At 41.5% G+C, this 19,097-nt stretch overlaps 1 long non-coding RNA gene across 1 annotated transcript; it reads left to right on the top strand.

Moving 5' to 3' along the window:
* The first annotated feature begins 10,334 nt into the window (after positions 1–10,334).
* LOC117515116 lies at positions 10,335–15,302 on the top strand. The gene is made up of 3 exons (XR_004562057.1): positions 10,335–10,476; positions 14,242–14,245; positions 15,290–15,302. It is a non-coding gene; the product is annotated as an uncharacterized LOC117515116 (long non-coding RNA).
* Positions 15,303–19,097: the final 3,795 nt, after the last annotated feature.

The following is a 19,097-nucleotide window of genomic DNA, read 5'->3' on the forward strand; positions in this document are numbered from 1 at the left end:
ATATTGTTTCTCTTGGAATTTATGAGAAAGCCAGGTCACATTCACAAACAATCAATGACAGATCATTAGCAAGTGTATTTTTGTTGATACGTATCTGGGAAAATCCAGGGAATCAATCACACTCATCGGTTTAGAGTTTCAAATTCACAGTTAGGCACAGATTATATTCAAACCCAAAACTTTTTCATTATGAATCCACAGTGCTAACCACTAACCCACAGTGCTGCCTGTTATTTGTATGTGCGTGGAAAAAATTATCAAAAAGCTCAGCTTTGGAATTTGATTTTACAATTAATACCTGGTTAAAAAGAAAACCAAAACATCAAGCACTACATTTGTATGATCAAAATTTTAGAGTGCATGAAAATGTGCTTTTCATTCATCAAATTATTTACCATGCATCCAACCGCAAGCACAAAACATGCCGTTACACTTTTTGCCTTTTAACTGTTTCCTATAAATAAATTTGTTTCCACCCATGTGTTCCATATGAAAAAGTACCTGAGACAAATCCACAGTCAGTCATCATAATATTGTAAATTTGTCACCAACAAAGCTCAACATGATGTCAACAAATGAACATGCAAATTTAGAAATAACTGTAATCTGCCCAAAGGGAGTGTAGAATGTGGGATAAAACCATCAATTACAAAACAAACAAACAAAAAAAAAAAAACATTTTTTTTTCCCTGAAACTTAAAATTGTATTTTTTATCAAAATGTGGCCATCTAATGTGTGGCCCTGCAGTATTATCCATAAGTTGTTGCATTCAAACCACGAAGTGACATAAGTAATGTACTATAAATAAGGGTTTAGTCTGATAGAAGAATAAGTACTGACCTATTTGCAAATTTTCATTTCTATTCATTATGGATCATGTGTAAATAACATCATATTTTTGTTTTGTTAGATTTTGCAGCAGTGGTTTAAATAAACAAAAATATAAACGCAACACTTTTGGTTTTGCTCCCATTTTGTATGAGATGAACTCAAAGATCTAAAACTTTTTCCACATATACAATATCACCATTTCCCTCAAATATTGTTCACAAACCAGTTGAAATCTGTGATAGTGAGCACTTGTCCTTTGCTGAGATAATCCATCCCACCTCACAGGTGTGCCATATCAAGATGCTGATTAGACACCATGATTAGTGCAGAGGTGTGCCTTAGACTGCCCACAATAAAAGGCCACTCTGAAAGGTGCAGTTTTATCACACAGCACAATGCCACAGATGTCGCAAGATTTGAGGGAGCGTGCAGTTGGCATGCTGACAGCAGGAATGTCAACCAGAGCTGTTGCTCGTGTATTGAATGTTCATGTCTCTACCATAAGCCGTCTCCAAAGGCGTTTCAGAGAATTTGGCAGTACATCCAACCAGCCTCACAACCGCAGACCACGTGTAACCACACCAGCCCAGGACCTCCACATCCAGCATGTTCACCTCCAAGATCGTCTGAGACCAGCCACTCGGACAGCTGCTGGAACAGTCGGTTTGCATAACCAAAGAATTTCTGCACAAACTGTCAGAAACCGTCTCAGGGAAGCTCATCTGCATGCTCGTCGTCCTCATCGGGGTTTCGACCTGACTCCAGTTCGTCGTCGTAACCGACTTGAGTGGGCAAATGCTCACATTCGCTGGCGTTTGGCACGTTGGAGAGGTGTTCTCTTCACGGATGATGCGAAGGAGATGTGTTGCACTGCATGAGGCAAATGGTGGTCACACCAGATACTGACTGGTATCCCCCCCCCCCCCAATAAAACAAAACTGCACCTTTCAGAGTGGCCTTTTAATGTGGACAGTCTAAGGCACACCTGTGCACTAATCATGGTGTCTAATCAGCATCTTGATATGGCACACCTGTGAGGTGGGATGGATTATCTCAGCAAAGGAAAAGTGCTCACTATCACAGACAAACACATTCACACCCACTCACACACCTATGGACAATTTAAAGATTCCAATCCACCTAACGCGCATGTCTTTGGATGTGGGAGGAAACCGGACCACCCGGAGGAAATGCACACAAACACAGGGAGAACATGCAAAGTCCACACAGAAAGGCCACAAGCGGGAATTGAACCCATGACCTTCTCCCTGTGAGGCAACAGTGCAAAGCAGAGGCAAAGCCACCATGCTGCTCAAAATCACTATCTCCTCACTGGTAATTCAACATTTTTAAAAGCATTTGAATAAAAGCTGAAGGTCTACACAACAAGTCAATTATAATACTTGGTAAAATCTTGGTAAAATATTCATTGTTAAAAAAGTCAGTAAAATGGATTGCTGACTTTGCAGCGTGAGTATATTTGATCTGCACCATCACACCATGTGGGAGCTTTCAGTCCTCTGCATGTGTCAGAGGTCACAGAGGTGAACTATAAAACATCCTCATTGAGCGCACTATTTGCTTAAAAGGTACACGCTCAAACGCACTCCTGTCCGTCCTCTGGCTAATTCTCTTCTGCCAGAAATGTCTTCAGGCTCTAGCTTCCTCAACAACAAGCCTTTTTCCTTCAATTATACATTTACTAGTTGAATGCTATGTCACTAAATGTAAAGCTCCATACGCTGACCATGGACACGGGGACTGAAATGCAATGACGGGCAATGAAAGCAGACATCTGTCATCTAATAAACCTGTCCAAGGTTCCACAAGTCTGATTTATGCTGCAAACATTTGAATAGATTTACATAAACACCCACAGGAGAAGGGCTGATAACACAGTGGGCATTGTTGTAGCACAACACAGACATGTTTCATGCAGACCTTCATTTTGACCTGACCTGTGGACCCTGACAGCAGAGTGAATGTGTAACTGATACATCAATGAAACCAGAGTCTGTGCACTTTATTATTCTCTAAACCAGCTGCAATGTGCATTTTGGTTTTGCTTATCAGTAATGCCAATAACTGTTACTGAGCTGATTGATCTAATGTGGAGAAAATTACACATTTTGTCCTTAACTGGACACTTCAAGCTTAACAGTGACTTATTACTGCAAAGAGGGCATGTGCGTGTGATCTTTTATGAAGCACTTTCATTGTGCAAAATCATTCAAAGTGCAACTGCCAACTATAAAGACAGAGTTTTAGCCTGCTCTGAAGCTCTTTACTTCACTGTTTTTTGTTTCAATAAATAAATCACAGTTAGGCATTTTGCTTTTTTTCCAACTAGTGCAATGCCCGTAGGAAGTTTGTATTCCTGTAGAAAAGTGGAGGCTTTGTTGGCGATCTTTGTCGAAGCTGGCGTGTGATAATGTTCCGCCTTGTGACAATGAAGCAAGAAGCGTCTGTATGTCTGTCTGTGTGTCTGTGGCTCACATTTCTCTCTGAGTGTTTGTGTATTATTTATTTCTTTAATTTATTTCTTCTGTGTCTCCCCCATGAACGCGTTAGAGAGGCATCTGTTTAAGGCTGAGAGTGACTAAGCATTGTCAGAGAACTTTGTCGGAGAATGTTCCACCTTGTGCCAATAATGATGATGTCTTCAAAATAAAGGTTTTGAAAATTAATCCCCAAAATTTTCATCATAAAGGATACACATTATCATGCCATGTGCAAGCCATATCCGAAAGCTGAGGCCGATCTGACAAACAGTCAGAAAGATATGCAAGCCACATGCACACACACTTGCAGATGCATCTTGTTTTATAGTTAAATGGAGGAAAAATTACAACATCCACCTTTTCAACAAGCTGAAATGAGTCACTGTGAGTTTTAAAAACAGACTGAAATTCAAGGCTGTAACTCAAAATTCATGAAGCTGGTTTGTCCTCCAAACTGTGAAATTTCATTCATTCATTTTCTGGAACCACTTGACTCCAATTAAGGGTCACAGGGAGCTGGAGCCTATCCTAGCAGTCATAGGGAGCAAGGCAGGGTACACTCTGGTCAGGACAGGACACCATCTATCACAGGGCGACATATAGACAGATAAACACACCTATGATCAATTTAAAGTTTCCAATTCACCTCAGCTGCATGTCTTTGGAAGTGGGAGGAAACCAGAGCACCCAGTGGGAACCCACACAAACACTGGGAGAACATGCAAACTCCACACAGAAAGGCCCAGGCGAGAAGCGAATCTATAACCTTATTGTTTGAGGCAGCAGTGCTAACCACCGAGCTGCCTTAACTGTGCAATTTGAAGTAGCAAACTGAATATACGCTTAAAAGAAACATGTATTTTGGAAAAAACTGCCACTGCTTTTTAACACTGAAAGGAGCCACCTTAGACATTTTAGGCATCTGGTGAGGATGCAACCTGGTCGCCTACCTAGGGAGGTCTTCCAGGCACATTCAACTGGGAGGAGGTCCAAGGGAAGACCCAGGATATGCTGGAGAGATTATATTTTACCTCTGAGTGTGATGCTGCAGACCCTGCTTTAGTCACCAGATCCAGAGGCAGATGGAGCTTCTCAAAAAAAGGCCATTTCTGCACTGGAATCCTCTTCAGCTTCTACCCCAGGAATCAGTGGAAGCAGCCACCCAGCCTTTTCCAGAGTTCACATCCACCTAACCCACTGCAGAGTCCACACTGCAGCTACTGACCCTGCATGTGTAGGATTGCGCCATATTGTCTTTAATCTGTTGGCAAACTTGCTATAGATTTGTAATAACACACCTATATCCTGTTTCCTTATTATTAGTCCATGGCTTTAATTTTGGCTGTTGATTCATTATCTGTGATCTCCACGTTTGTCTGTTATTCTCCTTCTGTGCTCCTCAGTCGTTTGTGTTTCCACCAGATTTTCAGTTTGTCATGCTCTCACCTTCCTCAGCTGCTAAATAAATCCTGCAAAGCACCTGTAAAGTTGTGTTCAAGCTTCTCATCAACCTGGTCTCACCGCAAGTCGTGATTCAGCAACACGAAATATACATTAATCTATTGGTTCGTGATATTGTGGCAAAAAGCGCCTCATTTTCGTCACGGCAGCACAAATTCATTCTCATTCATTCCGTGATGGCTGCATGAAGCGGGGGGGGGGGTCAGGGGTGGTTATGGTTAGGGTGGGGGGAAAGAGTATGATTAGGTTATGGTTAAGGTTAGGGTTGGGAGTAGGGTTAATAATACTGAGTTTAAAAAAAAGCCCCGTCACGAAAATTTGACTCATTTCGTCACGGGAGCACGAAAACAAACAAACAACAACAAAAAAAAAGGTTTGCAAATAAAATAAAAATAAATAAAATTTAAAAATAAAGTTGTGTATGTACTTTGTTTTCAGATCAACCTTGAGTTATGTTTTAAGACAACTGCGTCATTTGCATGTGAATTAAATAGCACAACTATCGTCAATGAACAGCTTTTTTTTCTTTTTTTTTTTTTTTTGCATTTTTGTTTAGTGATTCTGTAGTTGTGGGCTGATACAAACAGGGATGGATCCAGGGGGGATGCAACAAGAGAAAAGATGCAAAGAAAAAATGTATGGAAAAAAAGAAAAGAAAGTAAAAAAGAAAAAGATAGAAAGAAAATAAAACAAAAGAAAGTTCTACATTTGATAACCTAATGTGCTTGTTCTGTTAGACCTCAGTGCTGCTTTTGATACTGTTGAAAATAAAATTTTATTACAGATGCCATAGGTATTAAAGGCACTGCGCTGCGGTGGTTTGAATAATATTTATCTAATAGATTACAATTTGTTCATGTAAATGGGGAATCTTCTTCACAGACTAAGGTTAATTATGGAGTTCCACAAGGTTCTGTGCTAGGACCAATTTTATTCACTTTATACATGTTTCCCTTAGGCAGTATTATTAGACAGCATTGCTTAAATTTTCATTGTTACGCAGATGATACCCAGGTTTATCTATCCATGAAGCCAGAGGACACACACCAATTAGCTAAACTGCAGGCTTGTCTTACAGACATAAAGACATGGATGACCTCTAATTTCCTGCTTTTAAACTCAGATAAAACTGAAGTTATTGTACTTGGCCCCACAAATCTTAGAAACATGGTGTCTAACCAGATCCTTACTCTGGATGGCATTACCCTGACCTCTAGTAATACTGTGAGAAATCTTGGAGTCATTTTTGATCAGGATATGTCATTCAATGCGCATATTAAACAAATATGTAGGACTGCTTTTTTGCATTTGCGCAATATCTCTAAAATTAGAAAGGTCTTGTCTCAGAGTGATGCTGAAAAACTAATTCATGCATTTATTTCCTCTAGGCTGGACTACTGTAATTCATTATTATCAGGTTGTCCTAAAAGTTCCCTGAAAAGCCTTCAGTTAATTCAAAATGCTGCAGCTAGAGTACTTACAGGGACTAGAAGGAGAGAGCATATCTCACCCATATTGGCCTCTCTTCATTGGCTTCCTGTTAATTCTAGAATTAATTCTTCTTACTTATAAGGTTTTGAATAATCAGGTCCCATCTTATCTTAGGGACCTCATAGTACCATATCACCCCAATAGAGCGCTTCGCTCTCAGACTGCAGGCTTACTTGTAGTTCCTAGGGTTTGTAAGAGTAGAATGGGAGGCAGAGCCTTCAGTTTTCAGTCTCCTCTCCTGTGGAACCAGCTCCCAATTCGGATCAGGGAGACAGACACCCTCTCTACTTTTAAGATTAGGCTTAAAACTTTCCTTTTTGCTAAAGCTTATAGTTAGGGCTGGATCAGATGACCCTGAACCATCCCTTAGTTATGCTGCTATAGACTTAGACTGCTGGGGGGTTCCCATGATGCAATGAGTGTTTCTTTCTCTTTTTGCTCTGTATGCACCACTCTGCATTTAATCATTAGTGATTGATCTCTGCTCCCCTCCACAGCATGTCTTTTTCCTGGTTCTCTCCCTCAGCCCCAACCAGTCCCAGCAGAAGACTGCCCCTCCCTGAGCCTGGTTCTGCTGGAGGTTTCTTCCTGTTAAAAGGGAGTTTTTCCTTCCCTCTGTCGCCAAGTGCTTGCTCACAGGGGGTCGTTTTGACCGTTGGGGTTTTTCCGTAATTATTGTACGGCCTTGCCTTACAATATAAAGCGCCTTGGGGCAGCTGTTTGTTGTGATTTGGCGCTATATAAATAAAATTGATTTGATTTGATTTGATTTAATGATTGCTACTCATTGTTAACATTTGCAAAAACTAGAAATATCACATTGTGTATTATTGTCTTGTACAGAGCAAAGAAAGATATGGTTGACAATAAAATAAATATTTTACTTTGCAAATTTGACTTTTTGTGTTACTATTCACAATGGAAAGGGTTGCTTACTACTAGTATAATACACTCAACAAAAATATAAATGCAACACTTTTGGTTTTGCTCCCATTTTGTATGAGATGAACTCAAAGATCTAAAACTTTTTCCACATGCACAATATCACCATTTCCCTCAAATATTGTTCACAAACCAGTCTAAATCTGTGATAGTGAGCACTTCTCCTTTGCTGAGATAATCCATCCCACCTCACAGGTGTGCCATACCAAGATGCTGATTAGACACCATGATTAGTGCACAGGTGTGCCTTAGACTGTCCACAATAAAAGGCCACTCTGAAAGGTGCAGTTTTATCACACAGCACAATGCCACAGATGTCGCAAGATTTGAGGGAGCGTGCAATTGGCATGCTGACAGCAGGAATGTCAACCAGAGCTGTTGCTCGTGTATTGAATGTTCATTTCTCTACCATAAGCTGTCTCCAAAGGCGTTTCAGAGAATTTGGCAGTACATCCAACCAGCCTCACAACTGCAGACCACGTGTAACCACACCAGCCCAGGACCTCCACATCCAGCATGTTCACCTCCAAGATCGTCTGAGACCAGCCACTCGGACAGCTGCTGAAACAATCAGTTTGCATAACCAAAGAATTTCTGCACAAACTGTCAGAAACCGTCTCAGGGAAGCTCATCTGCATGCTCGTCGTCCTCATCGGGGTCTCGACCTGACTCCAGTTCGTCGTCGTAATCGACTTGAGTTGGCAAATGCGTCTGTTATGAACGAAGAACACAGGTGCATTTTATTGATGGCATTTTGAATGCACAGAGATACCGTGACGAGATCCTGAGGCCCATTGTTGTGTCATACATCCAAGAACATCACCTCATGTTGCAGCAGGATAATGCATGGCCCCATGTTGCAAGGATCTGTACACAATTCTTGGAAGCTGAAAATGTCCCAGTTCTTGCATGGCCGGCATACTCACCGGACATGTCACCCATTGAGCATGTTTGGGATGCTCTGGACCGGCGTATATGACAGCGTGTACCAGTTCCTGCCAATATCCAGCAACTTCGCACAGCCATTGAAGAGGAGTGGACCAACATTCCACAGGCCACAATTGACAACCTGATCAACTCTATGCGAAGGAGATGTGTTGCACTGCATGAGGCAAATGGTGGTCACACCAGATACTGACTGGTATCCCCCCCTCCCCCCCCCCCAATAAAACAAAACTGCACCTTTCAGAGTGGCTTTTTATTGTGGACAGTCTAAGGCACACCTGTGCACTAATCATGGTGTCTAATCAGCATCTTGGTATGGCACACCTGTGAGGTGGGATGGATTATCTCAGCAAAGGAGAAGTGCTCACTATCACAGATTTAGACTGGTTTGTGAACAATATTTGAGGGAAATGGTGATATTGTGTATGTGGAAAAAGTTTTAGATCTTTGAGTTCATCTCAAACAAAATGGGAACAAAACCAAAAGTGTTGCGTTTATATTTTTGTTGAGTATATATATATATATATATATATATATATATATATATATATATATATACACGAGGTCTGTTAGAAAAGTATCCGACCTTTTTATTTTTTTCAAAAACCATATGGATTTGAATCACGTGTGATTGCATCAGCCAAGCTTGAACCTTTGTGCGCATGCATGAGTTTTTTCACGCCTGTCGGTTGCGTCATTCGCCTGTGAGCAGGCTTTGTGTGAGCAGTGGTCCACCCCTCTCGTCGGATTTTTATTGCAAATAAATGTCTGAACGATTTGGAGCTTTGCTGCATCAATGTTTTCCAGAAACTGTGAGAGACCTCCAGGTGGACACCATTCGGAAAATTCAAATGGCTTTGAGGGACGATTTTATGGGGATTACACAGATTAAGGAGTGCTCCAGCCGGATTAAAGACCGCCCACAGCTGCTGAGAGCGCGCCGCGCTCCTAGCGCCGATCGACAGGCTGAAACCCCGCTGAAACAACCAGATCATTTCCAACGTGAAGGCTTTGTTGATCCGGGACGTCGTCTGACTTACACAAAAATGGCAGGAGACATGGACATCAGTACTTTTTCGGCACATTCCACTATTACAGGAGTTTTTTTCATGGAAAGAAAAGCGGAGGGATGTGCCACCGTGCCGCTCACGGCGCGGCACAAAATCACCTCCGTGTTGGTCTCACAGGACGGCTTTGAGATGGCTTTCAGACGGCTGTCGGTGGGTTTTCAGTCGTGTGACTAACCGAGAAATTGTGGATGAGCCTGGACATGCCAGAACATGCCCTGTGAGGCTTCATCACGGCGTTGCTTTGCGCCATGCGGCACCGCCGCGACACGCGGAATTCCTCTGCTCTTCTTTCCATGACAAAAACTCCTGTAACAGTGGAATGTGCCGTTCATTTCCAAACTGGACGCTGTGTTTTATCCGGAACATACTCTGACTAGCAGAGGAATTGTGGAAGACGTGGACATCAGCACTTTTTCGGCACATTGAGACAGACGCCCCCAAAAATGATGTTTCCACCCCCATGGTTCACGGTTGGGATGGTTTTCTTGGGGTTGTTCTCATCCTCCAAACACAGCAAGCGGAGTTGAGACAAAAAGCTCTGTTTTGGTATCATCATCATGACCACATGACCTTCTCTTATGCCTTGTCTGGATCATCCAGTGGTGAACTCCAAACGGGCCTATACATGTACTGGCTTGAGCAGGGGGACCTTGCTGCCCTGCAGGATTTTAAACTATCTTTGTGACTGTGGTCCCAGCTCTCTTCAGGTCATTGACCAGGTCTTTCCAATGTAGTTTGGGGCTGATTCCTGACCTGCTTGCCAACTGTATTTACATTAATTATTAAGCTCTTATTGTCTAATGTACAATTTGTACATGTTCAATCAAGCCCTTCTAGTTTGTCATATGATGATTTCACAAAGACCCCAATGGAAATAAGTGTTTACGCTTTATTGTGTTATCCGTGTGTAGCAAGGTGAAGTCCGGAGTGAAAAGATGTTCCTGCTGTGGGGAATTCCCCTTTGGCTGACCTGGTAGAGTTCTGGGCTTCAGTTCGAGCAGTCTGGTGTTCGAATTCCTCCGCCATCCTGGCCACAAAGATAGGTCCTCTGGTCATAAACTGGCATTGTCGGCAGCACATGGGTAGTCACAGAACATGGGGGGGAGGTGATTGTGTAGTGGTTAAGGGATTGGACTTGAGATAAGAAGATCCTCGGTTCAAATCCCAGCCTGACTGGAAAATCACTAAGGGCCCTTGGGCAAGGTCTTTAATCCCCTATTGCTCCTGGTGTGTAGTGAGCACCTTGTATGGCAGCACCCTCACATCAGGGTGAATGTGAGGCATTATTTGTAAAGCGCTTTGAACGTCTGATGCAGATGGAAAAGCGCTATATAAATGCAGTACATTTACCATTTACCATTTAACATGCTTAAATGCACCTGTGACGTCAGGACAAAGTCAAAAACGGTGGGGAAATGTGTAGCACGGTGAAGTCCGGATTGAAAAGATGTTCCTGCTAGCTTGGCTAGTGGGGAATTCCCCTTTGGCTGACCTGGTTTCTGGTCTTCAGTTTGATCAGTCTGGTGTTCATTCTCACCGCCGTCCCGGCCACAAAGATAGGTCCTCCAGTCACACGTGTATCATTGATACACGTGTGACTGTGTTTTTATTTACATTTCAACGACATCTGCAGGAGGGCGTGCGTGTGTGCATACATGAGCTTTTGACAAGAGCAGAAGTTAGTTTTGAGTTAGCAGAAATTAGCATGCCTGCTGACATCCGCAAGATGTCATGTAAATCAATCCAGAGGTGTTATCAGGTTCCAAAAACAGTTTTAGAAGTTTTTTCTCACAAACCTTTACATAATATATGAGAAATAGGCTATATTTACACACAAACAAAACAGAGTTAGCAGCTAGCTAGACCAGCCAGTGACATCACCATGCTAATGTCCACAGAATGTCTTGTGGGTCACTCCAGAGGTGTTATCAGGTTCCAAAAACAGCACTTTCAGTTTTAGTTTTTATTTCTCATAAGCTTTTACATAATATATGAAAACTACATTATATTTAACACAACAAAATGGAGTTAGCAACTAGCTAGTCCAGCCAGTGACGTCACTATGCTAACATCCGCAAAATGTCTTGTGAATCACTCCAGAGGTGTCATCAGGTTCCAAAAACAGCATTTTCAGTTTTAAAAATGTTTATCTCTCACTAGCTTTTACATAATATATAATAAACATGTCATATTTACACATAAACAAAGCATTTTTAGAGCGCTAGAGGGGCCAGACACTGATGTCACAGCAGAGGTGGGCAGATTGATCCTAATATCAGTAATATCAATACCAATGCTGGTATTGATATTGAACAATCCTTGTGTAAAAAGATCAAGCTTTTTTTCTCTCCCACATGCACTGACTGCTGCGCACGCAGATTCATCAAAGTCTACTCTCTGTCTGTAAGAGCAGCGCTGCGCTGTGTCACACAACACGGACCAGCGCACCTTTGTATTGTGGTTTGTCAGCCCTCTACCTCAGGAGATTTTGTTTTAATTTGTGTTGAGTGATATTTTTTAAACAAAAATGTTGATTGTGATAATAAAGTATTTTGTTGTCACGTACAATGTTTGGCAAAATTCTATCCTAGGTCTTTTGGATCCTTTGGATCTATGAAGCTTAAATATGAAAAAGTATCAGTATCGATATCGGCGATACTGGGCCTGTATTTACTTGGTGTCGGATCAATACCAAAATTCCCGGTATTGCCTACCTCTATGTCACAGTGCTGCTCAACTCTGATAGGCTGTCCCCGCCCCTAAAAAAAACAGATTTGCATGATTCATAACATTAAAATATGAAACAGAATGTGACTTTTTAACCTCTTAAAATAGATCAAGGTTAGCTATCTTTGAACTTGTCCAAGGTCTGTGTCCCACGAATGTTCCCTGTGAATTTGAAGACTCTGGAAGTAATAGGACTGTACTTATGCCGAGCACAGACAGACAGATGGAGGGACAGACGGACGCAAAGCCTTCGCAATATTTGATGGCCTCAGGTAAAAATGAGAAACACAAACAAACAAACAACAGCAACAACAAAAACAAAACAAAATTAAGGGAAGCAGTTGCTTAAGAAAATTATTCACATTTTTGAAATTTCCAGTTTAGAATGGTGATACCTACTGGACAGTGGAGAAAAAAAAAACGGGGGGGGGGGGGGGGGGGAGTGAAATAAAATCAGAAAGCAAATCACTTTTGAAATGTTCAAAACTTGTAAAATGGTGACAGCAAGTGGATAACAGGGATTTTTTTTTTTTTTATGAAAGTGAATTATTGCTTCAAAATACTAACAAAAATAAACAAAAAAACAAAATTCACTGTTCTGAAATAATAATAATAATAATAAAAATTAGAAATGGTGATGAGTGGACTGTAATTGGAATGGAGGCTGACATGACTTACTGCTGAATCCCAATATGCTCCCACAGCAGGGCCCTCCCAGCTCAGGCTGATTCTGCAGCGTCAAAACCAGTTAGCTGCCCTGACACTCACAGCTCATGAGTGCAGGATCTGGAGAAGCCAGACCCACGAGATTGTGGCTGCGTTGTGCTTTGGCAGTGCAGCTTCACTGGTTTTTGCCACAGAACATCCAACCCTCCAATCTGGAGTGTTTTTAGCTCCTTTTGTTTTTGCTTTGTTGTTCTAGACAGCTGGCTGCATCACAAACCAATAGATTAATGTATATTTCGTGCTGCTGAATCACGACTTGCGGTGAGACCAGGTTGGTTACATGCTTGCAGCCGTTGTGCAACTGTGCACAGACATCTCCCCAGGTTGTACATTATTGGTGACTTTTTTTTATTTCCCTTCACCTTTTTGCTTGTTTGACAGTGTGGATTCATGCTCCCTTGCCTTTTCTTGTAAAAAGCAGTATGTATGGTTCTCCATTTCACAAACACTGAAGGTTGTCAAACTTGTTAGCCTGCACTGGCAAAAAGTAGACAGTGTATAGAGACGCATTTGCTCACTTCTCTTCTTTTTTTCAGTCATCCGGCTGTGCTGCAAAATGTGAAATGCGACATAAGTATGTCTATTTTGGGCTTCTGCATCAACATGGTGGTACAACATGGCAGCTTCCATTAGGGGGCCCAATTCCATGTTGTAGGTGATCCTCAGAAAAAACTCATAAATTCTTTAAATTATTGGTTGACCTCATAGAGTTCTAAAAAGGAAGAGTTTGCACCATCTGTTATGCTTAGTTATCACATTAGAGTAACATACTGTATGTCATATGGCATAAAATCCAGCGTGCATTTGACCATTACTTTGGAGAACAAGCATTCAGCACAGTCAAAACTATTCCATGTATTTAACTTATTACCTCAATCAATAATTTGCCTTTTTTTTTGTCAAAAATGGAGCAACTAACTCTTAACCCTTGTATGAACTGAAATTGGCCTTTGTTACCATTTTTGCTGTTTTTACAAAGACAATCATATTTTTCAATATGAGTGAAACTTTTTTTTTTTTAATAAGGATCACTGTGTCATTCTTCATCGACTCCTACCTGACTACAGCTACCACCCTGGAATGGCTATTATACATTTTTAAGTCCCTATAGATACAATGCATCCAGAAGGTATTCACAGAGCTTCACTTTTTCTAACAATGGAGTAAATTCATTTTTTCCCCCTCAAAGTTATACCCACAACACTCCATAATGACAACATGAAAAAGTTTTTTTTTAATTTTTGCAAATTTATTAAAAAAAAAAAGAGAAGAAGAAATCACATGTACCTACATAAGTATTCACACCCTTTGCTCAATACTTTGTTGATGCACCTGTGGCAGCAATTACACCCTCTTCTTAAATATAATGGCACAAGCTTGGTGCACCTATCTTTGGGCAGTTTTGTCCATTCCTCTTTGCAGCACCTCTCAAGCTCCATCAGGTTGAATGGGGAGCATCAGTGCACAGCCATTTTCAGATATCTCCAGAGATGTTCAATCGGGTTCAGGTCTGGGCTCTGGCTGGGTCACTCAAGGACATTCACAGAGTTGTCCTAAAGCCACTCCTTTGATATCTTAGCTATGTGCTTAGGGTCAGGAGCAGGTTTTCATCCAGGATGTCTCTGTACATTGCTGCATTCATCTTTCCCTCAATCCTGACTAGTCTCCCAGTTCCTGCCACTGAAAAACATCCCCACAGCATGATGCTGCCACCACCATGCTTCACTGTAGGGATGGTGCCTCTTTTCCTCCAAACATGATGCCTGGCATTCACACTAAAGAGATCAATCTTTGACTAATCAGAGCAGAGAATTTTGTTTCTCATGGTCTGAGAGTTGTTCAGGTGGCTTCCGTCTGCCCACTCTACAAGCCTGATTGGTGGATTGCTGCATAGATGGTTGTCCTTCTGGAGGGTCTCCTCTCTCCACAGAATGCTGGAGCTCTGACAGAGTGACCATCAAGTTCTTGGTCACACCCATGAATAAGGTCCTTCTCCCCTGATTGCTCAGTTTAGACGGGTGGCCAGCTCTAAGAAGAGTCCTGGTGGATCTGAACTTCTTTCATTTATAGACAATGGAGGCCACTGTGCTCACTGGGACCTTCAAAGCAGCAGAAATGTTTCTGTACCCTTCCTCAAATTTGTGTCTCGAGACATCCTGTCTCAGAGGTCTACAGACAATTCCTTTGACTTCAGGCTTGGTTTGTGCTCTGACATACACTGTCAACTGTGGTCTTTACAAATCACATCCAATCAACTGAGTTTACCCAAGGTGGACTCCATTTAAGCTGTAGAAACATCTCACTTTTGATCAGTGCAAACAGGATGCACCAGAACTCAATTTTGAGCTTCATGGCAAAGGCTGTGAATAAGTATTCACAGCACTTCCTAGTTTTTTTTTAATATTAATACATTTTAAAAAATCTCAAAAACTTTCACATTCACACAGCACTGTGAATACTTTCTGGATGCACTGTAGGCGACCAAAATGGACCAACCTATCTGGCTGACTATAAGTTCCATGTAGTCTGGCTCATTCTAAGCTTTTGAAAACACATTGATTCATTGCTACAGGCAATTATACACTAATGCACAGGTGTTTATGAATGTTGTCTCCCATTTATGCAAATAAACACCCCTAACTCATGCATTAGTGATTAAGGTGTTGGGCTTGAGACAAGAAGATCGTGGGTTCAAATCCCCACCTGACTGGAAAATCACTAAGGGCCCTTGGGCAAGGTCTTTAATCCCCTATTGCTCCTGGTGTGTAGTGAGCACCTTGTATGGCAGCACCCTGACATCGGGGTGAATGTGAGGCATAATTGTAAAGCACTTTGAGAGTCTGATGCAGATGGAAAAGCGCTATATAAATGCAGTCCATTTAGTTACCATATTGGAGCATAAAGTTCCCCCTCATGTGGTGCTTTGATTGCATGGTGTCCACCAGTAGCATTGTACTGTTTAGCAAAGATCCCATTAACATAGTGAAATGCGCAGCAGGTCACTCTGTGCTAACGTCACAAACAGCTTATGTCACATTTAATGTTTAAATATAGTCCTCTGACAATATGCACCTTATTCAATGCACTATGCTTCTATTTTCTGCAGCTACTGATGTAACAGTGCATACTGTTTGAGTACACTATTTCAGGAGCAGCACATGAATTATAGAGCAAGTGGCCAACAATGTGCATTGCATTCCCTTTTTCACTGAGAGACATGCTTAGAGCTTGAAGTGTCTGTGATGAGTGACCATGAGCTGCTTTTAGAGAGTTTGTAGGCCGTGATGGCAGAATCCCAGCTCTTGGCAGCAAGCGAAACAGGCCATTGTGATTGGTGCTCACAGCTGCCCACAGGGTCGCCACCTGGCTGCCGCATCCTCCAGTCTCCCTGGGTTACACAGACTGTATCCGCAGCAGGGCTGTAATTGAATTTCACACGTGTCACAGTTAGCCTAACTGTGTATTCTGCAAGGTGCATGCACCTTTAAAAAAATATGATCATGATATGCCTGGGAACTACAGCAATGTATGAGTGTAACAGATCTTAGAGCAGAACAGAAAAAGTTCTAATCTAGGCTCAAGGTTACCCTGAGCCTTCTGGCAAATGGAAGCTGAAGAAAATCTTTCTCTGTCCCACTCCACCATAAAACTGGTGATGCAACAGACGCTCAACAGGTTACGTGGTGGCTACCCTCACTAGTTTCCTTCTTGCATGATCTCAACTTGAAAACTGTCTACTTCAGCCATGTTTACATTTGTTGTTGTTGTTCTGATGAAGATTGACTATAACTGATAGTTTGTGTTCATCATCATCATTGGACTGACCAATATTCAGAACAATGGGAAAGTCCAAAGAACTCAGAGAGGTCTAAGAAGAACTATAGTTTTAATAAGTTGGAAAAAGTTTCTTGGAGACATTTCTAAATAACTGCAGATTCCAAGATCACCAGTTCCAACAATTGTGCATAAAAGTACAAGTTAGTTGGATGTGTCACCACTTTGTCAAGGTCTGGAAGAAGACCCAAACTGTCACCATCAGATGAGAGAAAATTGGTTAGGATGTTCAGGAACCACCAATGCCCAGGTGTGCCATGAACTGGAAACACTGGGACAGCAGCATCACTGTGGACTGACAGGGTGCAAATCAGAAATGAAGCCCTGACTCAAAAAATCAACACCTTCAAGCTAGACTGAAATTTACAGCTGCCCACATGGACAAGGTTTTATGGCCAGACAAGACAAAACTGAGCAAATTTAGCTACAATGACAAGAGGTATGTTTGGAGGAGTAAACGTGAGGCTTTCAAACCAAAGAACACTGAACCAACTGTCAAGCATGGTGGTGGTAGGATCATGTTCTGGGTGTTGTGCTTCAGCTTTCTGCATCATGAGAGTCCCTTGATTGAAAGGGTAACGACATGACAAATCGAAAAATAAAAAACGCTCACCTGACTCCTGGTGCCATCTTGGTGCCAAAATAGCATTCACTGTTAATATAGCTAGCTGCATGTAAATCCAGCTTTTTTATTGATTTATTCACTGAAAATGCCAGGTTGCTGTGCATTTGGATGCACAAATAGACACAAGAAGGGCTCCAAGATGTACAGATTCCCTTAAGATCTGAAAAGAAAAAGAATTTTTGAAAATAAAGTCAGCCATGGTGGATGGAAGCCGACATCGTCACCAAAGTTTTGAGAGGTAAATTTATTGTTGAGCCCATGTACAGTAAAACAACTAAACCGTCATCGTATAAACCAGATATTCACAGTCACCAAACAAAAAAGTCCCAATGTTTTTGTATTGTTTTCCATGTAATAAACACCGTATATAATGGTGTTTATAGAACAGATTTTTCGCTCACATTGGATAAAATGTCCCATTTGATCATAATGTATTTCCATTAAAAACCCCTGTGGGACCAGAGTTATTTCTGTGATTAAAGGCCCGACTGATTCACACCGTGCTCAGACTCTGACCTACAGCCTGATGTGCACCTGTTAAATCAGACACAGCAGAAGGCTGTGATTTGACACTTTTCTGCTTTCATTCCTTTGTTTGCTATCATGTTTTAATAGTTTTTGCAGTGCGTGCGCTGATTACAAATGGATCAGAAAAGTGCACAGCTTTACAACATGTAGTCAGAAAAAGAGGAAACTGTTCAGTTTACCTTTGATTTGGAGATGATGACTGTAGAAGGAAAAGTTTGTTGAGGGTCATATTAATCCATAATAAAGCATAATCCAGAGATAGAGAACTTTAAAACTGTTACGCACGTCATTGTATGACACGGAGTTACAGAGCTGCAGAAGCATAAATCAGGCTTTAATTTAATTAAATAAATCATCATAAATTGTAAATTTCTGTAAATTTGATAGCTTAACTATTGTTATATTTATTTTCATAGCACCTGTACCTGGATGTGTTGCTGTATGTGGTTAAATGATTTTAAAAAATGTTGAAAACAGTAAAGGTTCATTCAGTATTTCAGCGCAGTTGCAACCAAAATGGCACCATGTTCTTAGTTGACGCTACTCTCCTCAATCACGGGACTCTATGCCTCACTCCCCCTCCCCTCCTGTTTCTCTGGGCTGCATTACAGAGTTGACTGAACACACCTGCCAGCAATCATCCTCACCTGCATTTATACCTTGGCTCTTCTCCCACTCAGATGCTGGAAACTCAGTTTTGCCTTCGGGGTACCTGGCCTCAGTTCTGTGTTCTCTGGTCTGCTTGTTGCCTACATTTTTGATATTTCACTAACTGCTGTCTCCGTGTTCACAGTTCTCTGGATTCTTTCAGGTCCGTCACAGCCACCTGGTCCTGCTCTTCTTCTGAACTCCATTCGCCCTTTTCAGTTTTCAAATCGCGTAAAACCTCGGAGAGGTCGCCGTTCTGCGACATCTCAGTAACATTGAGAACTGCACTGAGATGCTCTTATCGAGCTGCACTTTAACCGCTGCACACGGACAACACCATTAACATCGCAACGTAAAACTATTTTTATATTGTGCCTAAAACTCTCATGACTATATTCTTTGGGTTTATAGACGTTATTGTGTTTGTTTTATGTAAACATGTGAGAATCACAGGTTGTCTCTCCGTTATTTTCAACGGGAGCTGCTGTGAGTTACGCTCACTTCCTGATCATGTCGTTCTGGGGGAAAGTGAAGTTTGCTCTTTAACATCTTGATTATTGTTCTTTACAACACTGTTTGTCCTCTTTGTTCCAGACTAATATATATAATATGTCTGAAATTCGGTTTGCGTTAAATTCCACGCAGATTAAATGTAGCAAACACGGATTATTTGTTATAATTGTTTTAGCAAGTTTTCAGGGTATCATGCAGCAGTCTCTTATTAACGTGATGAAAAGCATAAAAAAATTACATTTTTGTAGTATAAT

Source organism: Thalassophryne amazonica, chromosome 8, assembly GCF_902500255.1.
Source record: "Thalassophryne amazonica chromosome 8, fThaAma1.1, whole genome shotgun sequence".
Taxonomy (NCBI): Eukaryota; Metazoa; Chordata; class Actinopteri; order Batrachoidiformes; family Batrachoididae; genus Thalassophryne; species Thalassophryne amazonica.